The sequence below is a fragment of the Hyla sarda genome, chromosome 2, assembly GCF_029499605.1.
Source record: "Hyla sarda isolate aHylSar1 chromosome 2, aHylSar1.hap1, whole genome shotgun sequence".
Taxonomy (NCBI): domain Eukaryota; kingdom Metazoa; phylum Chordata; class Amphibia; order Anura; family Hylidae; genus Hyla; species Hyla sarda.
Genome location: NC_079190.1, coordinates 142,256,692 through 142,270,746, shown reverse-complemented (window position 1 = coordinate 142,270,746; position 14,055 = coordinate 142,256,692). Strand labels below are relative to the sequence as shown.

At 47.8% G+C, this 14,055-nt stretch overlaps 1 long non-coding RNA gene across 1 annotated transcript in view; it reads right to left on the bottom strand.

Annotated features, from left to right (window-relative positions):
* The window catches only part of LOC130357732 (uncharacterized), a 33,687-nt gene extending 26,081 nt beyond the window's left edge, over nucleotides 1-7,606 (bottom strand). Inside the window, exon 1 of the long non-coding RNA XR_008889238.1 lies at nucleotides 7,469-7,606. This is a non-coding gene — a long non-coding RNA (uncharacterized LOC130357732). The remainder of the gene's footprint in view (nucleotides 1-7,468) is intronic.
* Between the last annotated feature and the right edge of the window lie 6,449 nt (nucleotides 7,607-14,055).

The following is a 14,055-nucleotide window of genomic DNA, read 5'->3' as shown; positions in this document are numbered from 1 at the left end:
TTTGATTTTGTCGTACTTCTGGAAAAAATAACTACATGCAGGAAAATTTATACGTTTAAAATTGTCATATTCTGACCCCTATAACTTTTTTATTTGGGGTGGTATGAGGGCTCATTTTTTGCTCTGTGATCTGAAGTTTTTAGCGGTACCATTATTGTATTCATAGGTCTTATTGATATAAAAAGTAACCAAAAATACACTATTTTGGACTTTGGAATTTTTTTGCTCGTACGCCATTGACCGTGCAATTTAATTAATGATATTTTTTTTTTAATTCGGACATTTCTGCATGCGGCGATACCACATATGTTTATTTTTATTTAAACTGTTTTTTTCTTAAATGGGAAAAGAGGGGTGATTCAAACTTTTATTAGGGAAGGGGCTAAATGATCTTTATTCACTTTTTGTTTCACTTTTTTTCATGTTATAGCTGCCATAGGGGGCTATAACACTGCATACACTGATCTTTTACATTGATCAATGGTTTCTTATGCCGCTTGACTGCTCATGCCTGGATCTTAGGCACTGAGCAGTCATTCGGCGATTGGACACCAAGAGGCAAGGTAGGGGACCCTCCTGCTGTGTCACAGCTGTTTGGGATGCCGCCATTTCGCCGCGAACATCCCGAACAGCCCCCTGAGGTAACCGGCAATGATTTACTTTCACTTTAGACGTGGTGTTCAACTTTGACCGCCGAGTCTAAAGGGTTAATACCGCCATCAGTGCCACACTATTAGCCACGGGTCCTGGCCTTTGTTAGATGCCGGGCCCGACCCTCTATGACACAGGGCCACGCCGTGGCACCCCGTTATAGAGCGGGAGCGGACTCATGACGTACCGGTACGTCATGGGTCCTGTAGGGATTAAATATATTTAGCACTATCCATATTTGTGAAGTGTTGGTGTGGCACCATGGTCAGTTTACTCTGATGCATCAGGCATTGGTGGGTGGAAATCCTGGCTGATCCATGCCTGATTCATCTTCACAAAGGTCAGTCTCTCCACATTTTTGCGGAAAGATGAGTTCTAATTGGGGTTACTATAGCCCCTGCCACACTAAACACCCGCTCTGATTGCACACTACTGGGCAGGCAGGACAGCTTTTCCAGGGCAAACTCTGATAGTTGCGGCCACAAATCAAGTTTGGGTGCCCAGAAGTCCAGCGGATCTTCAAGGTGTGTTGGCATGGTCACGTCAAGGTATGCCACCACCTGCTGGTTCAGGTCCTGCTCCAAGTCTACCTGCTGCTCAGGAGTTGCTTCACTATGCGGGTGAAGAAAGCTACTCATCAATCCAAGTTCAGTGGTCGGCACAACCCAATAGCAGGTGCACGTGGATAATGTAGATAATGAGAAAATAGGAATCCCGGCACTCAATTTGTCTTTCTTCTTCTTTTATTTATGCAGAACAAACATAAGATACAAACACAGTACGCGTTACGGCCAAAGCCTTTCTCAACTGCATGCAGTTGAGAAAGGCTTTGGCCGTAACGCGTACTGCGTTTGTATCTTATGTTTGTTCTGCATAAATAAAAGAAGAAGAAAGACAAATTGAGCTACTCATCAATGACTGTAGACTCAGGCTGCTTCTGATGGAGATGATACTGCTCCTGCCAACCCACCCCTCCCCAGCAGCCATGGCAGTGGAAGGTGAGCGCAGAGGGCCCACCCCCCCCCCCCCCGAGACCTGCGAGAGGACCTGCGAGAGGATGGACGATGGAGCAGAAAGGCATTGGCCAACTGACTATGTAGGATGTCTCTGTAGTAGGTCAGTTTGTCCTCCCTCTCAGTGGGTGTAAAAAAGGCCCCTATTTTGTGCCGGTAGCGAGGATCCAATAAGGTGTAGAGCCAGAAGTCACCCCACTGCTGAATGGTGACAATTCGGCGGTCACTATGCAAGCAAGTGAGCATGTATCGTGCCATTTGTTCAAGTGACTCGGAGGCACTCCCTGCCTCCATCTCCACTGCATACTGCCACGGTGTGTCTGGGTCCTCTGTCTCGCCTTCCTCATAACCCTCTAGCTCCTCTGGCTGCTCCTGCTCCTCTTCTCCTCTCAAATTACTAGAAAAACCACCCATCTCTGGAAACCTAAACTGTGCTCCACTGTGCCCCTCCCCCTTCTCCTCCTCCAGTTCAGGCCCCACAGGGCTCATGTGGCCGTGAGATATAGATGCCACGTCTCCAGTGCCCTGACCAGCCATCGTTTCCAACACGTGTTGTAGTAAATGAAGCAGTGGAATGACGTTGTTCATCCCGTAATCCTGGCGACTGACTAATAAGATGGCTTCCTCAAAGGGCCTGAGCAAACGGCAGGTGTCACATATGAGCTGCCACTGGTTGACATTGAAGTTACACAGGGGAGTCCCCTATCCGCTTTGATCATCAAGAAATTGGTGATGGCTTTTCTCTGTTCATATTGTTGGTCCAACATACGGAAGGTGGAATTCCCTGGAAACGTTGCAAATCTGACTATGTTGGGGATATCGTTCTGACGCTACAGCTCAAGGAGGGTGTGCTTTGCGGTGTACGAGTCGCTGAAGTGCATGCAATGTAGACTTGTGCACTAGAAAAATTTTCGTTTCATTTCGTTTCGTTTTGGAAAAAAATTTAGGTTCGGCAATATTTTCGGTTTAGATTTTTCGGATACATTCGGTATTCGGGTATTCGGGTTGATTTTTTTCGGATACATTCGGTATTCGGGTACATTTGGTAAATTTTTTATTTTTTTTGGACTTTAGCGATCCTAAAAAATTATGGAGATACCTTTTTTATAAAAATTTCGTAGGGTACCATAAAAAATCATAATAAAAAAGATACAGTAGTGATGGAAAAATTTTTATCTAACGAAATGTATCTTTTTTATTATGAAATGTTTATTCATTTTTAAACAGGGATCAATTTATGTGCGCGGGTAAAGCACTAAAAATGTAGCCAACAATAGTAAAAATGTAGTGTGTGCGTGTTTTTCACTTTTTTATAAAACATTTTTTAGGTAGTACTACTACTCCCAGCATGGAACACACTCTTCCATGATGGGAGTAGTAGTTACCTGTACTAATTGACAGATCGCAGGGGTCCCTTGCGATCCTCTTGTATAATGTATAGATGCGGCGGCCGCTCTTCTATGGTCCCCTGCACTCCCGTATATATACACATATTCATATTTCCCGCAGAGCTGTGATTGGCCAGATGGTTCCAGCCAATCACAGCTCTCTGTGAGAAATAGGAGAGCGGCATCCATACATTATACTGGAGGATCGCAGCGGCTGTCAGGAGTGATACCCGCAGTGATCTTTCCTTTACTACAAGTACTACCACTCCCAACATGGAGTACACTCTGCCTCATGCTGGGAGCTGTAGTACCTAAAAAAAAATTTAAAAAAAAAAAAAATTTTTTAAATTTTTGTATGTAGAATGATTTAGCTGACCTACAAGGGGTCATATCATCTCCCAGCATCAAAAATGCAAAAAAAAAACCTTTTTAGAAAAAAGTGTGGGGGGAGTGCTACTAAAATATAACTTTTAATATAATAATTATTAAAATACACCACTGAAGTGATTGTGAACCAATACCATCTTAAAAACTGATACACAGGATCCACTCTAGGTTACCACCCGTGTGGTGGATTTACCAGTATTCAGAGCGCCACCAATCCGGTGGATTTATATGAATATATACCGTTCTCAGATATATATCGTTCTCTATGCGTTTCTGCCCTAATCTAGAGCGTCATCAGGAGAACTTCATATATATAGAAAGAAAGTCTCAACAATGTGGAAAATGTGTGAGATAAGGAGATAACAATGGCGTCACTCAATATATAAACATAGATAAATGCATGTAGCACCCCTGTGCCAAGTGCCACTATACAGGTGTAATTGATCTACATGTGGCACCCCGATACTAGGTGCCACTATGCGGGTGTAATTACAGCGGATCCAAAGGAGATAACCTGTAAAGAAGATACATAAAGCCAGTCAGACCCCATGCTCCGGTACAATATAATATCCTTTCATGTATAGGGCTCTCACTCACAGTCCGTGGTACCTGCATTAATAGACAGATCACAGCGGGTGTCAGAAGTTACACTCCTGCCATATGTCTATTAATGCAGGTACTACAGCTCCCAGCATGGAGCAGAGTGTGCTCCATGTTGGGAGTATTAGTACCTGCAGTAAGGGACAGATCCCAGCGGATGTCACTCCTCCTGACACCGGCTGCGATCCTCCTTATGTGAATGTCGGGATCAGCTGTTCTCAGGGCTACAGAGCCGGGAGAACAGCTGACGCTGAGCCGTAGGTATACATCGTATATCTACTGCCCAGCAAGAACTTACAGTGAGCCTGCAATGTGTATACAGTATACACATTGCTGGCTCACTTAACCCCTTGCTGAGCTGTGCGCTATGCGCAAGCCCAGCAAGGGAAGGGTTAACTTACACTGCTGGACAGTGTAGGTTAACCCTTTGCGCGGTATACACTATATACAGCTATCTATAGATAGCTGTATACAGTGTATACAGAAGACGAAGTCCAGCTTACTTCCCTCGAGTCCCGGGCAGGGTTCGTGTAGCTCCGCCCCCTAGTGATGACGTCATTAGGGGCGGAGCTACAGAAGGGAACAAGGCTAGTTAATCTGAAGCTCTGTTCACATTGTACGTTTTGTATAATGTGACCAGACCCTTGTGGCAGTGTCTACCCAGACAGGGAGACTCCAGTTGTTGCTAAACTACAACTGCCAGCATGCCCAGACAGCCAAAGGCTGTCTGGGCATGCTGGTAGTTGTAGTTTTGCACCAATTGGTGGCTCCCTGTTTGGGTAGACATTGCATCATGGGTGCTCTCCCTAGCAGACAGCGCCAAAAATGTCAAAACCAATTTTTTGTGTTTTTTTTTTCTTCTCGTTTCAGATCAGTGTATGCAGAGGATTACTGCGGATTCGATGGATTATAGCTGATTATTTTTTTTTCCTTTAATAAAATGGTTAACGAGGGCTGTGGGGGAGTGTTTTTTTAAATAAAAGAATTTTTCCAATGTGTTGTGTATTTTTTTTTATTATTGAATTTTCAGGGTTAGTAGTGGAAGCTGTCTTATTGACGCAATCCATTACTAGGCCAGGGCTTAGTGCTAGTCACAAAAACAGCTAGCGCAAACCCTCAATTATTACCCCGGTACCCACCGCCACAGGGGTGCCGGGAAGAGCCGGTACCAACAGGCCCGGAGCTTCAAAAATGGCGCTCCTGGACCTAGGCGGTAACAGGCTGGCGTTATTTAGGCTGGGGAGGGCTAGTAACAATGGTCCTCGCCCACCCTGGTAATGTCAGGCTGTTGCTGTTTGGTTGGTATTGTGCTGAGAATGAAAATACTGGAACCCTATGCATTTTTTTTTTTTTAAATAAAAAATAAAAAAATAAAAACCGCATATGGTTCCCCGTATCGCCGATCTGTCAATTAGTACAGGTACAGGTTCGATGCTCGCAGTCATACACAGGACGTAAATGTACGTCCTGGTGCACGATGTACCGCCAAACCAGGATGTACATTTATGTCTGTGGTCGTTAAGGGTTTAAGGTCAAAATGGGCTTGGTCCTTAAGGGGTTAAGACTTTAACAGGAACACTTAGATGTACGTATGTGGTATGCACTTATGTACGCTTAAAAAAGTATTTGTCTACAACCCCAGCAGGTGTATACTTTTGCCTGGTCTTTCACAGTATCTAGGCCCTTAAGACTTTAACAGGAACAAAATAGTACACCACTTAGATGTATGCACAGGTTATACTTAATAGAGGACAATATGCTTTTAGTGCTCTGCTCACCCTAACTGGCTGGCTACTATTAGCTTTTCAGTTGTTGTACACTCCAGTGCTGAAGCACACAGTCGCTGTGTACTACACCAAGAATTGCACTCTCTCTCTCAATTTCACACCCTTCCCTATCAGTGTTTCTAGGCTGGATTTGGGCTTGAGGTGAATCGCTGCTGTAAAAAAAGCTTTTCTGTGCAACACACTGCTCTCTGTCCCTTTCTCTCTGCAATAAAACACTGATGTGACTGAGAGGTGAATCACTGCTGTAAAAATGGTTTTCTGTGCAACACACTGCTCTCTGTCCCTCTCTTTCTGCAATAAAAGGCTGAAGTGACTGTCCGCAAGATGGCTGCCGATTTATGTAGGGCTGTGACATCACTGGGGTGGCTGGCTGCTGATAGGCTGCATCCTGCATGTGATTCAAGGTCATCCCGTCTACCCTTGTTCCTGCCTTCCCAGGATTCCTTGCCCCATGTTCTCATATGTGGATCTACCATTTTAGATGTCCGACCCCTGGAGCCTGGACCGCTACAAATTAAATTTTTCCGTAAATTCATAATGAATTCGGATTTGTCAGATTCAATTTGCTCATCCCTAGTCAATGGTAGTAATGCAAACTGTGTAAAATGCCTCAATTACCTTTAGCTTCCTAACCACCCCTGGAGGTAACAACCAGGCCAGAGGAGGCCCCTCAGTCTTAAGGTATGTGCATCAATCAGATGCAAGGTAGATATGTCATCAATGTCCATAAGAGAATAACCCTTAAATTTGTGTTTCATTTATTAGTTGTAGGTCTGTAGAACAAATCTTTTGTGTTTTTAAAACTTTTCTTAAGGGCAGTCATATTGAAGGCATACAGCCTCCCATCCCTATATTGACTATATAGAATGTGTAGGAGGGTGCATGAACTTTATGGAGGCTGCAGTAAATATTAGTTCATGATCATTGAAGAGTTCACAGACTAAAAGGGTCTCCAGAAAGACAGAAAGAGGTAGACTACTGTCCCTCCCATAGATACCTGGGAATGTCAGGGGAGGTGCAGACAGAGTCTGTGTTTCTGTCACTTTTTAATTTTTACCCCTTAACCCTTTCCCGCTCTGTGAGGTATGACTATGTGATGAGTGGGAATTCGTGACATGACCCTTTTTTTTAGCATGTATGCGTTAACCTGTTTTGAAGCAGGCACAGGATCTGTGCTTGCTTCAAAGCTGGTGATAAATGGCAGCTATATTCAGCCACTACTCACCGCTAATGCCAGGCAGTGGTAATCGTGCTGATGCCCATCAGTAACCCTTTAGATTCCACTATCAAAATTGATGGCATGATTTAAAAGACCAAAATCCTGGTACTGGTGGGTTTGGGGAACCTGAATGAGACCAGAGTAATCATGGGGCCCTGATCAGCTGGGATGTCAGTCAGAGAGTCCCTATCTGTCTCTATGCCATCCAATCAATGATTCTGTTATACCAGTTATACAGGCAGCCTCAGCATTGATGCTAAAATATGTATATATATATATATATATATATATATATATATATATATATATATATGTAATAAATGTGACTAAGCCACTCACTTATCAAAGTTTAAACCCCATGTTTCCATTTTTTTAATGGAAAATAAACATAAACCCGAATATTTCGGATTACCGTGTGCGTACCTTAGAATCCACTCCCCATACGGTCCGGGTCATAAGCCACACAGGTAGAGGATCCAAATCCAGCTCCATTACAGTAAGATCTGGCCATGGGTCCCACTGGGGTTACTCTGCTTGACAACACGGATCTTGCTTCTATCGTGGCGCTTCAGTTACAGCAGTTGGCCCAGCAGGCACAGCAGCTGAACCAACTGTCCACCATGATGCAGCAGCTGCTATCTGCTCAGCAGCAACCACCACAGCCTCCTCCAGCTCCAGTACAGCCTCCCGCTGCTGCAGTTTCCTCAGGAACCAAACTCCGTTTGTCACTTCCAGAAAAGTTTGAGGGGGATCCTAAGTCCTGTCAGGGTTTTGTGATGCAGTGCTCCATACACATTGAACTCATGGCAGACCAGTTCTCCACGGAACGAGCAAAGGTGGCCTTCGTCATCAGTCTCCTATTTGGAAGGGCCTTGGCCTGGGAAACTCAGCTGTAGGATCGCAGTGATGCTATCACTACCAATCTCCGGGCATTCCTGATGGAATTTCGCAGTGTCTTCGAAGAACCTGCTCGAGCTTCCTCCGCTGAGACAAATTTGCTGAGTCTTACCGAGGGCAACTCCACTGTGGGAAAGTACACCATCCGGTTCTGGACCCTGGCGTGGGAGTTGTCTTGGAATAATGAAGCTCTCTGCGCTACTTTCAAGAGAGGATTATCAAGCCAAATTAAGGATGTCCTCGCTGCCCGGGAATTGCCATCTAACTTGAATGAACATATACAATTGGCATCACAGATTGATATCCGTTTCTCTGAGCGATGAGAGGAACTACGACAAGAAAGGGAATCTGCACGACCTCGGCGCTTTCCTCGTCTGGCACCAATCTATGCCTATACTGCGCCAGTGCAGACCACTTCCTTAAAGATTGTCCTCTGCGTCCACAGCCACAGGGAAACGCTCGCACCGAGGGTTCATGGGAGAGGCCTCCCTAGGTTAAATTTGACAGTCCAGCTCCATCTTCCCTCGAAAGAGATCATCTCCTGTCACGATGCCGGCTGGCAGGTAGTGGATCCTCTGTGCCAGAGAGGGATTGGCGTGGACCGTGCTAGTGGATCGGTTCTAAGTCACTACTGGTTTTCACCAGAGCCCGCCGCAAAGCGGGATGGTCTTGCTGCGGCGGTAGTGACCAGGTCGTATCCACTAGCAACGGCTCAACCTCTCTGGCTGCTGAAGATAGGCGCGGTACAAGGGAGTAGACAGAAGCAAGGTCGGACGTAGCAGAAGGTCGGGGCAGGCAGCAAGGATCGTAGTCAGGGGCAACGGCAGGAGGTCTGGAACACAGGCTAGGAACACACAAGGAAACGCTTTCACTGGCACGATGGCAACAAGATCCGGCAAGGAAGTGCAGGGGAAGTGAGGTGATATAGGGAAGTGCACAGGTGATAACACTAATTGGAACCACTGCGCCAATCAGCGGCGCAGTGGCCCTTTAAATCGCAAAGACCCGGCGCGCGCGCGCCCTAGGGAGCGGGGCCGCGCGCGCCGGGACAGGACTGACGGAGAGCGAGTCAGGTACGGGAGCCGGGGTGCGTATCGCGAGCGGGCGCTACCCGCATCGCGAATCGCATCCCGGCTGAAGGCGGTATCGCAGCGCCCCGGGTCAGTGGATCTGACCGGAGCGCTGCAGTGAGGAGAGTGTAGCGAGCGCTCCGGGGAGGAGCGGGGACCCGGAGCGCTCGGCGTAACAGTACCCCCCCCCTTGGGTCTCCCCCTCTTCTTAGAGCCTGAGAACCTGAGGAGCAGACTTTTGTCTAGGATATTGTCCTCAGGTTCCCAGGATCTCTCTTCTGGACCACAACCCTCCCAATCCACTAAAAAAAAAGTTTTCCCTCTGACCTTTTTGGATGCTAAAATCTCTTTGACGGAGAAGATGTCCGAGGAGCCGGAAACAGGAGTGGGAGGAACAGATTTGGGAGAGAAACGGTTAATGATAAGTGGTTTAAGGAGAGAAACGTGAAAGGCATTAGGAATACGAAGAGAAGGAGGAAGAAGAAGTTTGTAAGAGACAGGATTAATCTGGCACAAAATTTTGAAAGGACCAAGATAGCGTGGTCCCAACTTATAGCTAGGGACACGGAAGCGGACATATTTGGCGGAGAGCCATACCTTGTCTCCAGGGGAAAAAATGGGAGGAGCTCTTCTTTTCTTATCCGCGAATTTCTTCATGCGTGAAGAAGCCTGTAAGAGAGAATTTTGGGTCTCTCTCCATATGATGGAAAGATCACGAGAAATTTCATCCACAGCGGGCAGACCAGAGGGCAAGGGGGTAGGGAGGGGGGGAAGAGGGTGACGGCCGTACACCACGAAAAATGGGGATTTGGAGGAGGATTCAGAGACTCTGAAGTTATACGAGAATTCGGCCCATGGTAGAAGATCAGCCCAGTCATCCTGGCGGGAGGAAACAAAATGTCGTAAATAATCACCCAAGACTTGGTTAATTCTTTCTACTTGTCCATTGGATTGAGGATGATATGCAGAAGAAAAATTTAATTTAATCTTAAGTTGTTTACAGAGAGCCCTCCAGAATTTAGACACGAATTGGACGCCTCTATCCGAGACGATCTGCGTAGGCAACCCGTGAAGACGAAAAATGTGTACAAAAAATTGTTTAGCCAACTGAGGCGCTGAAGGAAGACCAGGAAGAGGGATGAAATGTGCCATTTTGGAGAATCGATCAACGACCACCCAAATAACAGTGTTGCCATGGGATAGGGGTAAGTCAGTAATAAAATCCATACCAATCAGAGACCAAGGCTGTTCGGGGACAGGCAGAGGATGAAGAAAACCAGCGGGCTTCTGGCGAGGAGTCTTATCCCGGGCACAGATAGTGCAGGCTCGCACAAAGTCCACCACATCTGTCTCTAGAGTCGGCCACCAATAGAAGCGAGATATGAGTTGCACAGATTTCTTGATGCCTGCATGACCTGCGAGATGGGAGGAGTGACCCCATTTGAGGATTCCGAGGCGTTGGCGTGGAGAAACAAAGGTCTTTCCTGGAGGAGTTTGCCTGATGGAGGCTGGAGAAGTGGAAATCAGGCAGTCAGGAGGAATGATGTGTTGAGGAGAGAGTTCAACTTCAGAAGCATCTGAGGAACGAGAGAGAGCATCGGCCCTAATGTTCTTATCGGCAGGCCGAAAGTGAATTTCAAAATTAAATCGGGCAAAAAACAGAGACCACCTGGCCTGGCGAGGATTCAGCCGTTGGGCAGACTGGAGGTAGGAGAGGTTTTTGTGATCGGTGTAAATAATAACTGGAAATCTTGATCCCTCCAGCAGATGCCTCCATTCCTCAAGTGCTAATTTAATGGCTAGAAGCTCTCGATCCCCGATGGAGTAGTTCCTCTCCGCCGGAGAGAAGGTCCTAGAAAAAAAACCACAAGTAACAGCATGCCCGGAAGAATTTTTTTGTAGAAGGACAGCTCCAGCTCCCACTGAGGAGGCATCAACCTCCAATAGGAAGGGTTTAGATGGGTCAGGTCTGGAGAGCACGGGAGCCGAAGAAAAGGCAGACTTGAGCCGTTTAAAGGCGTCTTCCGCTTGAGGAGGCCAAGACTTGGGATCGGCATTTTTTTTGGTTAAAGCCACGATAGGAGCCACAAGGGTAGAAAAATGTGGAATAAATTGCCTGTAATAATTGGCGAACCCCAAAAAACGTTGGATGGCACGGAGTCCGGAGGGGCGTGGCCAATCTAAGACGGCAGAGAGTTTGTCTGGATCCATTTGTAGTCCCTGGCCAGAGACCAAGTATCCTAGGAAAGGAAGAGATTGGCATTCAAACAGACATTTCTCTATTTTGGCATAGAGTTGATTGTCACGAAGTCTCTGAAGAACCATACGGACATGCTGGCGGTGTTCTTCTAGATTGGCAGAAAAAATCAGGATATCGTCCAGATATACAACAACACAGGAGTATAGGAGATCACGAAAAATTTCATTAACAAAGTCTTGGAAGACGGCAGGGGCGTTGCACAGGCCAAAGGGCATGACCAGATACTCAAAGTGTCCATCTCTGGTGTTAAATGCCGTTTTCCATTCATCCCCCTCTCTGATGCGGATGAGATTATAAGCACCCCTTAAGTCCAGTTTGGTAAAAATGTGGGCACCTTGGAGGCGATCAAAGAGTTCAGAGATGAGGGGTAGGGGGTAGCGGTTCTTTACCGTGATTTTATTAAGACCGCGGTAGTCAATGCAAGGACGTAGAGAGCCATCTTTTTTGGACACAAAGAAAAATCCGGCTCCGGCAGGAGAGGAGGATTTACGGATAAAGCCCTTTTTTAAATTTTCCTGGACGTATTCAGACATGGCAAGAGTCTCTGGAACGGACAGAGGATAGATTCTGCCCCGGGGTGGAGTAGTGCCCGGGAGGAGGTCGATAGGACAATCATAAGGCCTGTGAGGAGGTAGAGTCTCAGCTTGTTTTTTGCAAAAAACATCCGCAAAGTCCATATAGGCCTTAGGGAGACCGGTTACAGGAGGAACCACAGAGTCACGGCAAGGGTTATTGGGAACCGGTTTTAGGCAGTCCTTGGAACAAGAGGGCCCCCAACTCTTGATCTCCCCAGAGGACCAATCCAGGGTTGGGGAATGAAGTTGAAGCCAGGGAAGTCCAAGGAGAATTTCAGAAGTGCAATTGGGGAGGACCAAAAGTTCAATCCTCTCGTGATGAGATCCGATGCACATTAGAAGGGGTTCCGTGCGGAAACGTATGGTACAGTCCAATCTTTCATTGTTTACACAATTGATGTAGAGGGGTCTGGCGAGACTGGTCACCGGGATGTTGAACCTGTTGACGAGAGAGGCCAAAATAAAATTTCCTGCAGATCCGGAGTCCAAGAAGGCCACAGTAGAGAAGGAGAAGGCAGAGGCAGATATCCGCACAGGCACAGTAAGACGTGGAGAAGCAGAGTAGACATCAAGGACTGTCTCACCTTTGTGCGGAGTCAGCGTACGTCTTTCCAGGCGGGGAGGACGGATAGGACAATCCTTCAGGAAGTGTTCGGTACTAGCACAGTACAGGCAGAGATTCTCCATGCGGCGTCGTGTCCTCTCTTGAGGTGTCAGGCGAGACCGGTCGACCTGCATAGCCTCCACGGCGGGAGGCACAGGAACAGATTGCAGGGGACCAGAGGAGAGAGGAGCCGGGGAGAAGAAACGCCTCGTGCGAACAGAGTCCATATCCTGGCGGAGCTCCTGACGCCTTTCGGAAAAACGCATGTCAATGCGAGTGGCTAGGTGAATGAGTTCATGTAGATTAGCAGGGATTTCTCGTGCGGCCAGAACATCTTTAATGTTGCTGGATAGGCCTTTTTTAAAGGTCGCGCAGAGTGCCTCATTATTCCAGGATAATTCTGAAGCAAGAGTACGGAATTGTACGGCATACTCGCCAACGGAAGAATTACCCTGGACCAGGTTCAACAGGGCAGTCTCAGCAGAAGAGGCTCGGGCAGGTTCCTCAAAGACACTTCGAATTTCCGAGAAGAAGGAGTGTACAGAGGCAGTGACGGGGTCATTGCGGTCCCAGAGCGGTGTGGCCCAAGACAGGGCTTTTCCAGACAGAAGGCTGACTACGAAAGCCACCTTAGACCTTTCAGTGGGAAACTGGTCCGACATCATCTCCAAGTGCAATGAACATTGGGAAAGAAAGCCACGGCAAAACTTAGAGTCCCCATCAAATTTATCCGGCAAGGATAATCGTAGTCCAGAAGCGGCCACTCGCTGCGGAGGAGGTGCAGGAGCTGGCGGAGGAGATGATTGCTGAAGCTGTGGTAGTAACTGCTGTAGCATAACGGTCAGTTGAGACAGCTGTTGGCCTTGTTGCGCTATCTGTTGTGACTGCTGGGCGACCACCGTGGTGAGGTCAGCGACAACTGGCAGAGGAACTTCAGCGGGATCCATGGCCGGATCTACTGTCACGATGCCGGCTGGCAGGTAGTGGATCCTCTGTGCCAGAGAGGGATTGGCGTGGACCGTGCTAGTGGATCGGTTCTAAGTCACTACTGGTTTTCACCAGAGCCCGCCGCAAAGCGGGATGGTCTTGCTGCGGCGGTAGTGACCAGGTCGTATCCACTAGCAACGGCTCAACCTCTCTGGCTGCTGAAGATAGGCGCGGTACAAGGGAGTAGACAGAAGCAAGGTCGGACGTAGCAGAAGGTCGGGGCAGGCAGCAAGGATCGTAGTCAGGGGCAACGGCAGGAGGTCTGGAACACAGGCTAGGAACACACAAGGAAACGCTTTCACTGGCACGATGGCAACAAGATCCGGCAAGGAAGTGCAGGGGAAGTGAGGTGATATAGGGAAGTGCACAGGTGATAACACTAATTGGAACCACTGCGCCAATCAGCGGCGCAGTGGCCCTTTAAATCGCAAAGACCCGGCGCGCGCGCGCCCTAGGGAGCGGGGCCGCGCGCGCCGGGACAGGACTGACGGAGAGCGAGTCAGGTACGGGAGCCGGGGTGCGTATCGCGAGCGGGCGCTACCCGCATCGCGAATCGCATCCCGGCTGAAGGCGGTATCGCAGCGCCCCGGGTCAGTGGATCTGACCGGAGCGCTGCA